Source organism: Pan paniscus, chromosome 2 (assembly GCF_029289425.2).
Source record: "Pan paniscus chromosome 2, NHGRI_mPanPan1-v2.0_pri, whole genome shotgun sequence".
Classification (NCBI taxonomy): domain Eukaryota; kingdom Metazoa; phylum Chordata; class Mammalia; order Primates; family Hominidae; genus Pan; species Pan paniscus.
Genome location: NC_085926.1, coordinates 92162410 through 92174777, shown reverse-complemented (window position 1 = coordinate 92174777; position 12368 = coordinate 92162410). Strand labels below are relative to the sequence as shown.

The following is a 12368-nucleotide window of genomic DNA, read 5'->3' as shown; positions in this document are numbered from 1 at the left end:
CACTCTCTGCTCTGCTACAGACCACACTGACTACCCAGGCACCAGTGCAAAGTATATCCCACCTGTAAAGTGTGGAGTCCTGATGATAAGTTAGCAACAATGAGGGAGGGGCCCCAGGTGGGGGAGAACAATTGTTCTGAGAGACAGTTAACCACAAACAATCTGCTTGCACAATACCCTGTTCCCAAATACCTCACTCTGCAGGTAGCCCCTCCAACATGATCCTACAAAACTTCCCTCCAGCCCCTGCCTCCTGGAGGACACCTCCTTCTCTGCTGTGCTGCCCATTTGCCCCCTTGCAATGTATTTTCTCTCTAATAAACTTGCTTTAACTCACTGCTGTTTCAGGAAATTCCTTTACCAACCATGACACCAGCCCCAATCAGTCACAACCATGACATAAAGAATGCATGTCAGGTTCTGGCTGGTTTGTGGTGCCGCCTCCTCACCAGGCCTCAAGCTGAGGGAACCACTACCATCTGTAGTCCTCCTCAGGAGTAATAAGATAGGAGAGGGCTCACAGCACAACTTTGTCCTAAAAGATCCTCTCCACAGAAGGAATCTTCCACATCCTTGTCCTCTTTCTTTGTTCCACTTCTTCCTTTCACTTACTTCTCACGAGCTTAGAGCCTTCCTACATGCAATCATGCCTTTTGAATGTCTGCATTTTCTCTGGCATCTCACTAGGAATTTTCTATGTTTTTTCTCTCTGGGCGCCACAGCCAAAAATTTCAATATAAACATCCTATAACAATTAGAATCTTGCATCCTCTTGAACCAAACTAATTGCAATACCCAGCATCAAGGCTTTGTATTCTCTAGACCACTCACTTATTCAAATGCCTTGTGAACAGTGTAGAATTTAGTGCATCTGTCGCCTGCACCTATGCATCACATGATAACCTCTTTCAGCCATTTCCCTTTTCCTACGTCTCTGTCAGCTTAGAAGGCCCCATCTCTTACCATTCTCCAACCACTGGGTTCAACATCTCTTTCCCCTCCCTCAATCCTCTGGATCCAAATCCCTCTCTCCATTATCATGAAGAGTAATTTTCTTCAGGCAACCTGAACTTGCTAGAAGACATCAAGTTCCTGGAGGTTCAGCTTCTTCCTAACAATTGTCTCTCAATAAAATTGACTAGAAGCCCGTACATGCTCATTAATTCTGCTCTTTATTGTTGTAATTACAATATCTCATATAGCCTTCAGGAAAAACACTGTGAATGGATTATTAGAAAAGATAATGTTATAGATGATGAAATTGGGGTGCAAGATCTTAAGCTACTTGGCCAACATCACAAAGTAGAGGAGTGGCTACATTTACTTTTTATGTTGTCGAGGTGAATTTTATTATAAAACAATAAAACTAATGTGATAGCCTGACCCGCAGCCTTTCTTCCAACTTCACCCAGGTGTGTCCTGACAGGCGAGTGTCAGAAAAAGAAATGGGCACAAGCAAATCAGCCTGGCCCAGGAACAGTGAAGACTTACTGTCAATCGATCAGAATTAACACTCCAAGGAGAAATGGCATTGCTTTTTAGCCAGTAGCTGCTGTCACCAAGAACTGTGCTGGCCACCATTTTAAAGGATTAGTTTCAAATTGCTTGTATTCCAAATTCCCACCAATTAACTCAGACTGACACAGGTTTGTGACATATTGAAACAAGAGGGGGCAGTCGTCCTCTCCTGTGGAGAAACAAGGAATTTACTTCTGAAGCTGCTATTAGTATTAACGGGAGTTGTGAATTTACCTTGTCTCATTTCAGTGGGAGGAGAGAGTTGGCTGATGAATGTAGGTAAGATTGTTCTATTCAAAGGATTGTTTGCAATTTCTATTAGTAGCCATGGTTTATCTCCTTGTATGTCTTTATGAACCAAATTTTGCTCAAAAGTCTTCATGCTTCAGATTATCAGCCATATCAGGTAATGTCACCAATGATAAGTGCCTGCTGTTAAAATAAATGCTGTGTTCTGTTTTGCATCTCAACTTGTTTTTAATGCAGACTCCTAGGGACTGGGGCAACAGTGGGAATCCATTTATCGGCACAAAACAGCCTTTTGTTTACATAAGATCACTTGGTAATCATGCCGCCTGTGCACCAGAAGTCAAGAAAAATAATAAGTGTGGCTCAATCTGCAATGCTAAAACAAGGGGGCTGTCTTTTGACAATCAAGCACTATTTATGAGGATTAATGTGGCTTTTGATAAGCTGCCAAATGACCAGAGAGGCCACATTTAGAACAAGGCCCACTGAAGACCTTTCGGCCTCTTCATTTTCATAAAGACTCTTCACAGGGCATGTTGAGCAATTTCTCAGTAATTGGAAATAAAATGTACTAGAAGAAAGCATAGCTAAGTATTCTCCCTGAAAGCTCAAATAATCCCATTTATCGTATTCTTCATAGCGAAGAAATTATGTTCTGCAATCATAAAAGGTAAAGATATTGTCTCCTTTTTCCCCACAAACCCCACTGCCCCCACACTTTTTCTGAAATTTTAATATATGCACCTGGTATAAGAAGGCAATTGCTTATGTGACATGGCTTCAGAAATGCTACAAAGCCCTGCAAACTCCAAAATTTTCTTTTCACCTGCTTGCCTGGATGAAATTGAATTAAAATAATATTTTCAAGCTAAGTGTTGAGAGACAGTCTTTCATGTATCTCTTATGCTTCTATACATCCTGCTGGGTGGGCCAGGAATGAAAGACCATGACTGTTCCTTACACTCGGCCTTTTATGAGGGCTGTGTTTCACTGAGCAACCTTGAGAAATGAGGTAACACCTCTCTCCAGACAAAAGGCAGGCTTGCTTACTACTTGCTATAAAAGTATTGAATTGCCCAAGTTATTGTTCCTCCGATGAGATGCGAACCCACTGCATGTGAGGCATCCATCTGTCCCCTAGCACATGGGACTTGAAGCAAGGAGAACTGATGCAAGCATACTGATAGTCATGCTGCTTGCTGTGTCATAAGTATTAAAGTCTTTTGTCTCTGACAAAGGAGTCTCATGTCTTCTGCCAACATCCATGAAATACTAACAGGATAACTTATTAGCTTGTAAGAGAGTCAAATCAAATTCAAACCCTGGCACTAAGATGTATTATCTTTTCATGTTATAGATACCCAGAAAACCATTGGCAAAATAAGGAAAGAAAAATCTATTAGCATATTAGCACACGTTTCTTTATTGGATTTTCTCTCTTTTTCTTTCTTTTCTTCCTTCCTGTCTTATTTCCTTCCTTCCTTTCTTATTTCCTTCCTTTCCATTTCTTTCTTTTCCTTTCTCTCTTCCACTCTCAATTCATGTGGTTCAGGTGGGTCAAACCTCTTTTCTTCTTAACTCTATAACTAGAAACATGGTCTAGTCTAGCTATTTGGAGCATTCCATCCTCCTGTGCACAGCAGTTGGTTCAAGCTCAGGCTAAGTAAATGAGACTCAATTTATTGAACACCAACCACAAATAGGGACTGTTCTAGCAGCTGCAAATATATTTGGAAGCAAAACAAACAAAAAAAAAGATTCTTTTTTGGAAGAGTTTATATACAAGTGGAATTTTTCTGTACTATCAGGAAAGAACTGCTGTCCTTGAGCTGTAGTTGATAAACTTGTTTGATATAAGACTAAAGTGGCAGTGGCCATCCTTGTCTCCTCACTGTAAAGTTCTATTTGATAATAAACTCACTCCAGAGGAAAGGTGACAACATTGATCCCCTAATGACCCATTTGCATTTATTTTTTAAACTGACAAATAAAAATATTATATATTTATGATGCATAACAGTTTTAAAATATATATACATTGTGTTATGGCTAAATCGAGCTGATTGAAATATGTGTTACTTCACATGCTTAATCATATTTTGTGGTGAGAACACTTAAAATCTACTCTCTTGGTGATTTAGAAGCATATAATACATTATTATTAACTATAGTTACCATGTTGTCCAAAGATCAATTGAACTTATTTCTCCTGTCCAGCTGAAATTTTGTCTTGATGCCCCATTTGAGCACTTCTATGTAACTATGCATGCCTGAAGCCAGGCTACCCCTGGATATTTCAGTCATGTAAGTAGGTGAATTTCATTTTTAAGTCAAGTCATTTCGAGTTGTGTTTTTGTCACTTAAAGCCAAGAGTCCTATTAATACTTGGGTTAGGTAAATTTGGATAATAGTGCATACTATACCAGAGAAGACTTATGTCGATTAGGCTGTTAGAGCCACAAGAAGCCCTGCTGGAAAAAAAAAAAAAAAGAGAGAGAGAGACAAAGAGAGAAAAGTTTAATTTTAAGTTGGCATTTGTCATACTATTTCTTATTTGCTTTTTTCTTCCTTTTCTTTTCTTTTTTTGAGACGGAGTCTCACTCTGTCACCCAAGCTGGAGTGCAGTGGCGTGATCTCTGCTCACTGCAACCTCCACCTCCCAGGTTCAAGTGATTCTCCTGCCTCAGCCTCCCGAGCAGCTGGGATTACAGGTGTACAACACCATGCCCAGCTAATTTTTGTATTTTTAGTAGAGACGGGGTTTCACCATGTTGGCCAGACTGGTCTCAAACTTCTGATCTCAAGAGATCCACCCACCTCAGCCTCCCAAAGTGCTGGGATTACAGGCGTGAGCCCCCGCACCTGGCCTATTTCTTTTTTCCCATGAACCTTTTCACCCTGTTTGTTTGTTTTAGTAACTCCTATAATTTCTTATAAAATCAATGTTCCACAAATCTTGCTAAAAAATGTTTGTATATTCTTTTCCCTACATGTTCATGTCAAACTCATGAATCAGAGAACCAAGCAGAATAAACAGAAAATGAGTGCACACATGAAAGCTTTCGTCTACATAGCCTTTTACTTATTCCACAAGGATTTAATGGGAACTTACTATGTGTCAGACAGAGTGGAAGGCACTGAATACATAAACTCAGAAAGAAAATTCAAGCAGAGAGTATTACACAAAACCAGTGCCCTCCCCCTGACCATAGAAACACTCTATGTCGAAAAGTAATGCAGTGTTTCATTTCCATAAGGAAAGTTGATATTAAACTCTATCATACTAAGACCATATTAGAACATGGAAAAGTCCATTCATTTTCCTGATTTTTATTAAGAATTACAAAGTAAATTTCTCAGATTATATACAGTAGCAATCTCTCAGAAGACAGCTAGAATTGTTGAAATATCTAATATATATAAGACATGAGAATAATGTAATTTTTGGAATAGGAAACTTAATAATATCATATTTACAACCCAATTTATAGTCCACAGGGTTTCAATTTGATCAGGAAATAAAACCAAAGTCAGTAAACTGCTGTGTTAAATATTCCGAACAATGAATGAAAACTGCTTTGTAATGTGATAAGATGGAGGAACATATAAAAGAAGATATCTGTGGAGAATAATGTAATCTTGAAAGTCGGACTCACCAGGAAAGGAGTGATGTGAATCTATTCAACAAGTTTTGGGGGTGGCGGAGATTTGTAGTTTTTTTGTTGTTGTTGTTAGTTTGCTTGTTTCTAGCATTTGTGTAGTTCTATGCTAGATACTCTGGGAGACACTTTTAAAAACAACAAATAATAATGCAGCATTCTACAATCATATTATTCAGTTTGCATAATCAGCCCGGAAGTTAGATATCATTTTTGACTTGACCTCCAACTGCCCATGAAAAATCAGAAAACAGAAATAGATATGCAAGCTCTAAACATAAGAAATTGAAGAAGAGAAAGATAAATTAGATCAGAAGAGCTGTGGAAAACTTCTAAGAGAATCTCAAGACAAGAAATTCATCTAAACAAAGCTATGGGGGTCATTTTTGTTTTTATTTGCTTGTTTTTAAACTTCAGAGTGTTCATTGTGTCACCAATTTGGCTGAGGCAGAGGAGTAACATTGACAAGTAGCTAAAGTGTGAGCAGAAAGGACAGGCTTAATGGTGACAGATGATGGAAAGAAAAGGGAAATATCTTTCTCATTTATTTCAGTAGGCATTTCTTAAATAACTACTATAGGCAAAACATTGTGGTAGCCTTTGTAAGTATATAAAGATTACTAATCTCTCAGATTTTTCACCAAGAAGTATCAATAAATCAGATACAGAACACAGTGCAGTGAAGGAAACATGTAGCAAGGATCATCTGACTGATACAATTAAGGGCTACTAGAGGCTCAACGTGGAGTGGATCCCCTTTGGTGGGAAGTTAGAAAAAGCAGGATATACTATGAGTCCTGAGGAATGAAAAAACTTTGACAGGTAGAAAAGCACATGAGGAAAAAGAGATAAAATTTGATAATTCATTGCATAGAAAGAATGTAGAAGTTTGTCTCAAATGAGATAATGTATCTAAAATTGTTACCAAGAAGTGCGAGAATCTTCAGTTCTTAGTCTTACTTGCAGAATCCTGCCAAGTGACTGATGAAGCTAAATTAAAAAAAGAGAATTTATTGAAAGAAAATAGGTAGTAGATTGTTTATAGAGAGAAAGAGTACACTCTGAAAGATGAGGAAGAGCAGGCTGAAAGGGAGTGAGCCAGCAGCAGCCTGAGAATTCTGCATTGGGTTTTTATGATGTCAGATTTTTCTTGAAGTTCTCGCCTTTGTCTTAAGTCTCCACTTTTTTCCTTTGTTTAGCTTTCCCAATCTTGCCTTAAGTCCTATCCTTTTGCCCTTCCTGGTTCCCTCCCAAGGCCTGTGGGACCCTCTCTTACTATTAGTTGGTGCACATGTGTGGGCCCAGTGTTGGATAGGAATTGCCCCTGGCATCTCTTAGGAATTTTCCCTCTACTCTCTTCTCCTTATCAGCAGGCAGCTCATTACATTCTAACAGGTTAAGTGCAGAGTGCATGACTTCTGGGCATCTTTACGGGTATTCCTTTCCGCTTAGATATTTCCCCTTCTCTCTGCTCATATCTAGTATGTAAGTTCGGGTGGTCTTTGGCATTTTGGTTTTTCCAGATCTCCCTTTTCTAAGGGGCTCCCCCTTTTTGTTTCTGTCTAGCTATCTGCCTACTGTAACTAAATCATTTTGAAAATGGCTAAACACAATACCACTGTAAAGGAGCATACGGAGGCCTGGATCAATGTACTTAATGCTTCTGAGCCTTGGTTCTTCGACTCTAAAACGGGAATAGTCATGCTTTCTCTGCCCTTTCCACATTACTTTTGTAGCAGTTCTGTAAGAAAACGTAACAACTTATTTTTTTAGCCATACATATCTTTAACAGCTTTATTGAGGTATAACTGATATGTAAAAAGCGGCATATATGTAATGTATACAATTCTATGAGTATAGACCCATGAAACTGTCACCACAATGAAGGTAATAAGCATATGTATCACCTCCAAAAGTTTCCTCATGCTTCTTTGCTTTTGTTTTTATCTCATGGCAAGAACATTTAACGTGATATCTACCCTCTTAACAAGTTTTTTAAGTGCACAATACAGTTCATTTATCTGTAGAACTTATTCATCTTGCATAAATGAGACTTACACTCATTCAACCACAACTTCCCTTTTCTCTTCTCCCCAGCCCCTTTCAACCACCCTTTCTGCTCTCTGCTTCTATGAACTTGATTAGTTTAGAGACCTCATATAACTGAAATCATGAAGTATTTTTTAGGCCAACTTATTTTTTAATTATTAATCTCTTTAAAATTGAAGTTTATCTATGACTCCCAAACCAAAACCAAACAAAAACTCCCATACCAAAACCAAAGTTGAGGTATGTCACTCAACTTAAACAAAGCTAAAATAAAAATAAAAGTATCGCATCCCAGAAAAATCAACAAAGCCAAATGTTGGATCTCAGAAAACAATACCCCAAAGTATCGTGCTGTGCTATGTTGAGCACTTTGAATTAAAAGAAATGGGAAGACCTCAGAAGCTGCCTCAGAACCAAGGACTTGTTAACCTTCTTTTCTTTCTCCCCTTCAAGCGCAGGAAGGGGTATTCTCTGGAATTTATTTATCTGAATAAGGAAACTTCTTTTCAAAAGAAATGCAATTATCTTAATCCCCTGCATAGAAATGTCGCTAAATAAACAGGAAGAATTAATCAGAAAAGAAGAGATTAAAAATCTCTACCACACCCAGGTAGACATTTTATCTCTTCTTCTGAGGGCAGCCCTGAGATATAACATAAAAGACTTTATTTGTATAAGATAACCTTTGTTGATGACACAGTTCAGCCTCTCACCTTCCTCTAACTGACTAGTCCCATTCAGTTTCCTAAAAGAATCATTTACAAATGACTGTCTGCTCTTTGAGCCTATTCATTTCCCCTGAAAATCATTTACTATTCCTCACAATTCCCTGCATCCCCCATTTCCCTCTCCCCTATGAAGAGGGGTATCTAAGCCTCAACCATCTGGCCCTTCTTTGTGTCTCATATTTTGTATGACTCTCATGTTTATGAGTGTTAATACATGTGGATGCCTTTTCTCCTATTAATTTGTCTATTGTCAGTTCTTTTCAACAGACTCAAACCTTCAGAGGGGAGAAGTAAAATTTCTTTGCCCCTATACGAAAATCTTGTGACTAATGATGCAAATAAGAAAACCCAAAAAAGTAGACTTAAATCAGAAAAAAACAGAATCAAATCTGTGTATCCCACAGTCTGATCGCAATGCAGGTTTCTGCCATAGCCTCAGAGAAATCCTAATGTGTTTTCACATATTTATCTGTGGGACTCTGCCATTGCATTAGCATTCTTCAAATTATTTCTACATTTAAATTGATTTCAATTACATAGACATTTCCAAACATTAATATTCATTTGAGATATTTCTGATATCTTCTTGGTGTGCTAAACTTTTTTAGGCACTAGTTCATAATTAACCCACTCCACATGTAACTGCTGGAGAACAACCCTATGAAATTCTGATTAGTATAAGAGCCTTTTTGCATATGCTCAAATTTCCTAAATTATAAACATTTCATTGACAAAGAGCTCACCAAGACTGCACTTTCAAATTTCTCTTTCCCATTGTTTGAGAATAAGTAACTCGGGTGAAGAAGAAGCTAAAACAACTAACAGATTCATTGGCTTGTTATGAGTTAGAAGGGGAGGAATTTGGTTCTGCGGAAGAGGTTAAAAGCAGAATAAAGAGCTCAGAGGGACATAAAAAGATAACTTGATCCCTTCTTGTGAATTTCCTGAAGGACTTAGTATGAATGGAATGGATTTCCCATGGAAACTTATTTTAAAAACTAATTGATGTGTGCAAACAGAGGCATGATGTACAATTTCAGGAGCCATGGGCAGAAGAAACCATGAACATTTAACTCAGAGAAATGAACAGCACTTGCAGGGAAGAGTCATGGAAGCAATGTCATCTAAATCTCAACGTGTAGAAAAACCCACAAACGTTATCTGAGACACATTAAAATTAAATGAAATAATAGACAAAATACTTGTCCCCTAGAAAGCATCTAAGAAACAACAGTTGCAGCTATTATATTATCTCATTTAGGCTTCACAGCTTATCTAAACTTGAATGCAACGAAAGATTTGGGGCTCCATTCCCCATGTTAGGCTGGAATGCGAGGTAAGGCAACACTGCCCCCTGGTGGTCTGCTCTGTGTAAAGTCTTATTGGCGGAATTTGAAATAGTTACTCAGCTCCATTCCTGCTCTTGGTTGGGATCCAGGGATTGATGGGAGTGAATTTGAACTTGTGTTGCAATGGAAGTACTATCTTGTCTGAGGCCTGAAACTTCCCCAAAGTTGTATTAGAATAGAGAGAACTCCTGGAATCCAGAGAAAAACCTACTGTAAGTGAAGAGTGGTACAGATGGAGCAGCAGAGTGGGGAATTGCAGAGGAACTAGCAGTTCCAGGTGAAGATCCTGCTAGGGTTGATCATCCCTTAACTTTAACCTTCTAAAAGTTCTGTCCTCTGGAAAAGAGAAGGTGCAATATTAAGAGGTAGTCAGTATCACTAGCGATGTAACAGCTTTACAATTAAAATGTCAACTGAAGATTTCCTGGCCAGTGGCTAGTTGAAGAGATTAGTAAGAGTCAGTGGGGTATGGGAGGTTGACAGCAGCATGGCAGAGGTCTACGGGTGGCCTGGAGGTCAGCACAACAGAAGAGCTCAGCGCCAGCACAGGCAGAGGCTGGGCAACTGGTCCTGCTAGTCCAACAAAAATAGAAGTAGAGAGATTGCTGCTCTGCAGGCAGAACTTTTCAGAATCACCCTCGTTTCTATCCAGCCAGAGATCCCAGAGGGAATAGCGAAGGAGGTCTCAGGGAGAAATCTTCTGTTAAGGACTTGTCAGGGAACATATTCACTGGCCAAACTAGTTACAGTTTATAACCATTTAATAGATGTGAAAACTGAGATTCAGAAGCTTGGTCAAGTTCACACAAGTAGCTTTTTTTCTAGCAGAAAGATTAGAACATAGATCTATGTGATACTGATTTCTCTTTTACTTATACTGACCTAGCTCCCTTTTATAAACAAACAAACAAAAAACAAACACACAAAAAAACGCTTGGGTCTTCAGAGACATCTATGCCTCTGCTCCTTCCAATTTTAAAGTTTTATTATTTCACTTTACACTTAATTATATAAGCTTCTTCTAATCTTTTTTCTAGAGTAGGTGGAAGATAAATACCACATAAAATAAATTATACTTCTATGGGAAAATATTGTACAAGTTCCAAACAACTGGCCTTTGCATGAGCCTTTATAAAATAACCTTTTAATGATTTGAGGTCAGAATCTATGTGGGCCAATCAGAGGATTGTTTCACAATCTACCAACAGGTTCCATTAAAATAATAAGAAATAAATCATACTTTAAACAGCTTTGAAAAGAATATTCTGAAAGGTTAAATTATCTGACCTTGATGGATATCTTTCAATATATAGTGAATTTACAAATTTATGCATATGTCAAAGAGACTTGATGTGACAAAGTTATGTTCTTAGAATTATGCATTTTCTTCTTTCATAGACTTTTAGTCTAAACTTCCAGTGAGATGGAAATAAGCAGAATTGAAAATAATGGCTGAGTCACTAAGAAATTTGTTAGCATACTTAATGTTAAAGAGAGTTGTTTTTCATAACGGGTAGAGAAATTTAATCACCAAGCTTCCTTGGAGGGAAGGAGGCCAAAAACTGTTTTCTAGTGTTTTCATAGGATGAAAGTGTGGACAATAATAATTTAAAATTAGATAGGCTGGGATACACTGAACCTCAGTTCTGGTTGTTATACTATTTAAATAGTGCCTACCACTACAACTCTGATTTCCAGATAAAATATCAAATGTTTTCTTTTTTCATTTATTTACAGAATTTGATTTTTTAAACCATATTTCATGGTCCTTTTGGAGAAGAAAAATTGTCCTCAAATAATTTACATTTGACTTTTGGATTTCCCCCACACTTCTTTGTGGAGGAGGATGCTTGATTCAGTGGAGCTCAACTTCCAGCCCACAACCATACCCCGAAAAGGAGCTTCCATTTGAAAGTTACCATGATCTCAGTGTAAGCAAACAGGCACTCAAAGCTTTGAGAGGAATGTATAACAATATATTTTTATGACTTGGTAAAGATGTCCCTCAAATACCCTTCTAGCAGATGAGCTTATTTATTAGTAGAAGATAAGTGCATTAGCAATTAGTATTTGATCACTCTAGTATTTCAAGCGGAAGGAGAATTAATACAAACAGTATTAATTCTTGCTTATCAAACTATCAGACATGCTGGAGGAATAGAGGTCCGGAAATACAGACTCTTGCTATCAGTGATGGCCATTACCTCTCAAACATTCAGAAATTTGCAGTAACCACAGGAAGACACTGACAACAATCAGAGCTGCCTCTAGCACTGAGGTGGATCATTCCCAGGGCCATATCTGGAAGCCCCTGCAAAATCCGACATCACTTGAAGCCCACATTTCTGACCACTGCTGCCAAGAGGAGCAATGATGGATTTCTGCGTTTCTTTCACCTTCCAAATCTCATATCTTCTATGTGAAGCAAATTTCTGCCTTCCCCTCTATGTCAGAAACTAGAAGTTTTCAGGCAGCATCAAGTCTTCCAATCACTAAAGATTTTTGGCAGAAAAAGATTCTAGGATCCTCTAAGAAGCACTTATGGTTAAGGACCAGGGAATCTGAATTGATGACCCAGACTTGATTACAACTATCTAAGAGGTTATATGGTGAGGCTTATTTCTCACACAACATGTAGCTGAAGTTGGATGCTCTTTCGAGCCAACTGGGTCACACTCTGGAAAGAACAGCTGAGCATATGAGCATGAACTAAAAAGATGCAATTCTAAGGGAAAACTTGGACCATCCTTCACTGAAGGAGTGAGATTAACCTCCACCTGTGCAAAGGAACCTGTACAAAGATCTGGACCAGCAAA

General features: G+C 38.3%; 1 long non-coding RNA gene across 9 annotated transcripts in view; it reads right to left on the bottom strand.

Moving 5' to 3' along the window:
- Positions 1-12368, bottom strand: part of LOC117979712 (uncharacterized) — a 63758-nt gene that overhangs the window by 23881 nt on the left and 27509 nt on the right. Inside the window, exon 5 of one of the 9 annotated variants that reach the window (XR_004670621.2) lies at positions 4191-4238. The exons of 7 other annotated variants lie outside the window; for them this stretch is intronic. This is a non-coding gene — a long non-coding RNA (uncharacterized LOC117979712). The remainder of the gene's footprint in view (positions 1-4190; positions 4239-12368) is intronic. One more of the 9 variants, XR_008624783.1, reaches the window with a different exon arrangement.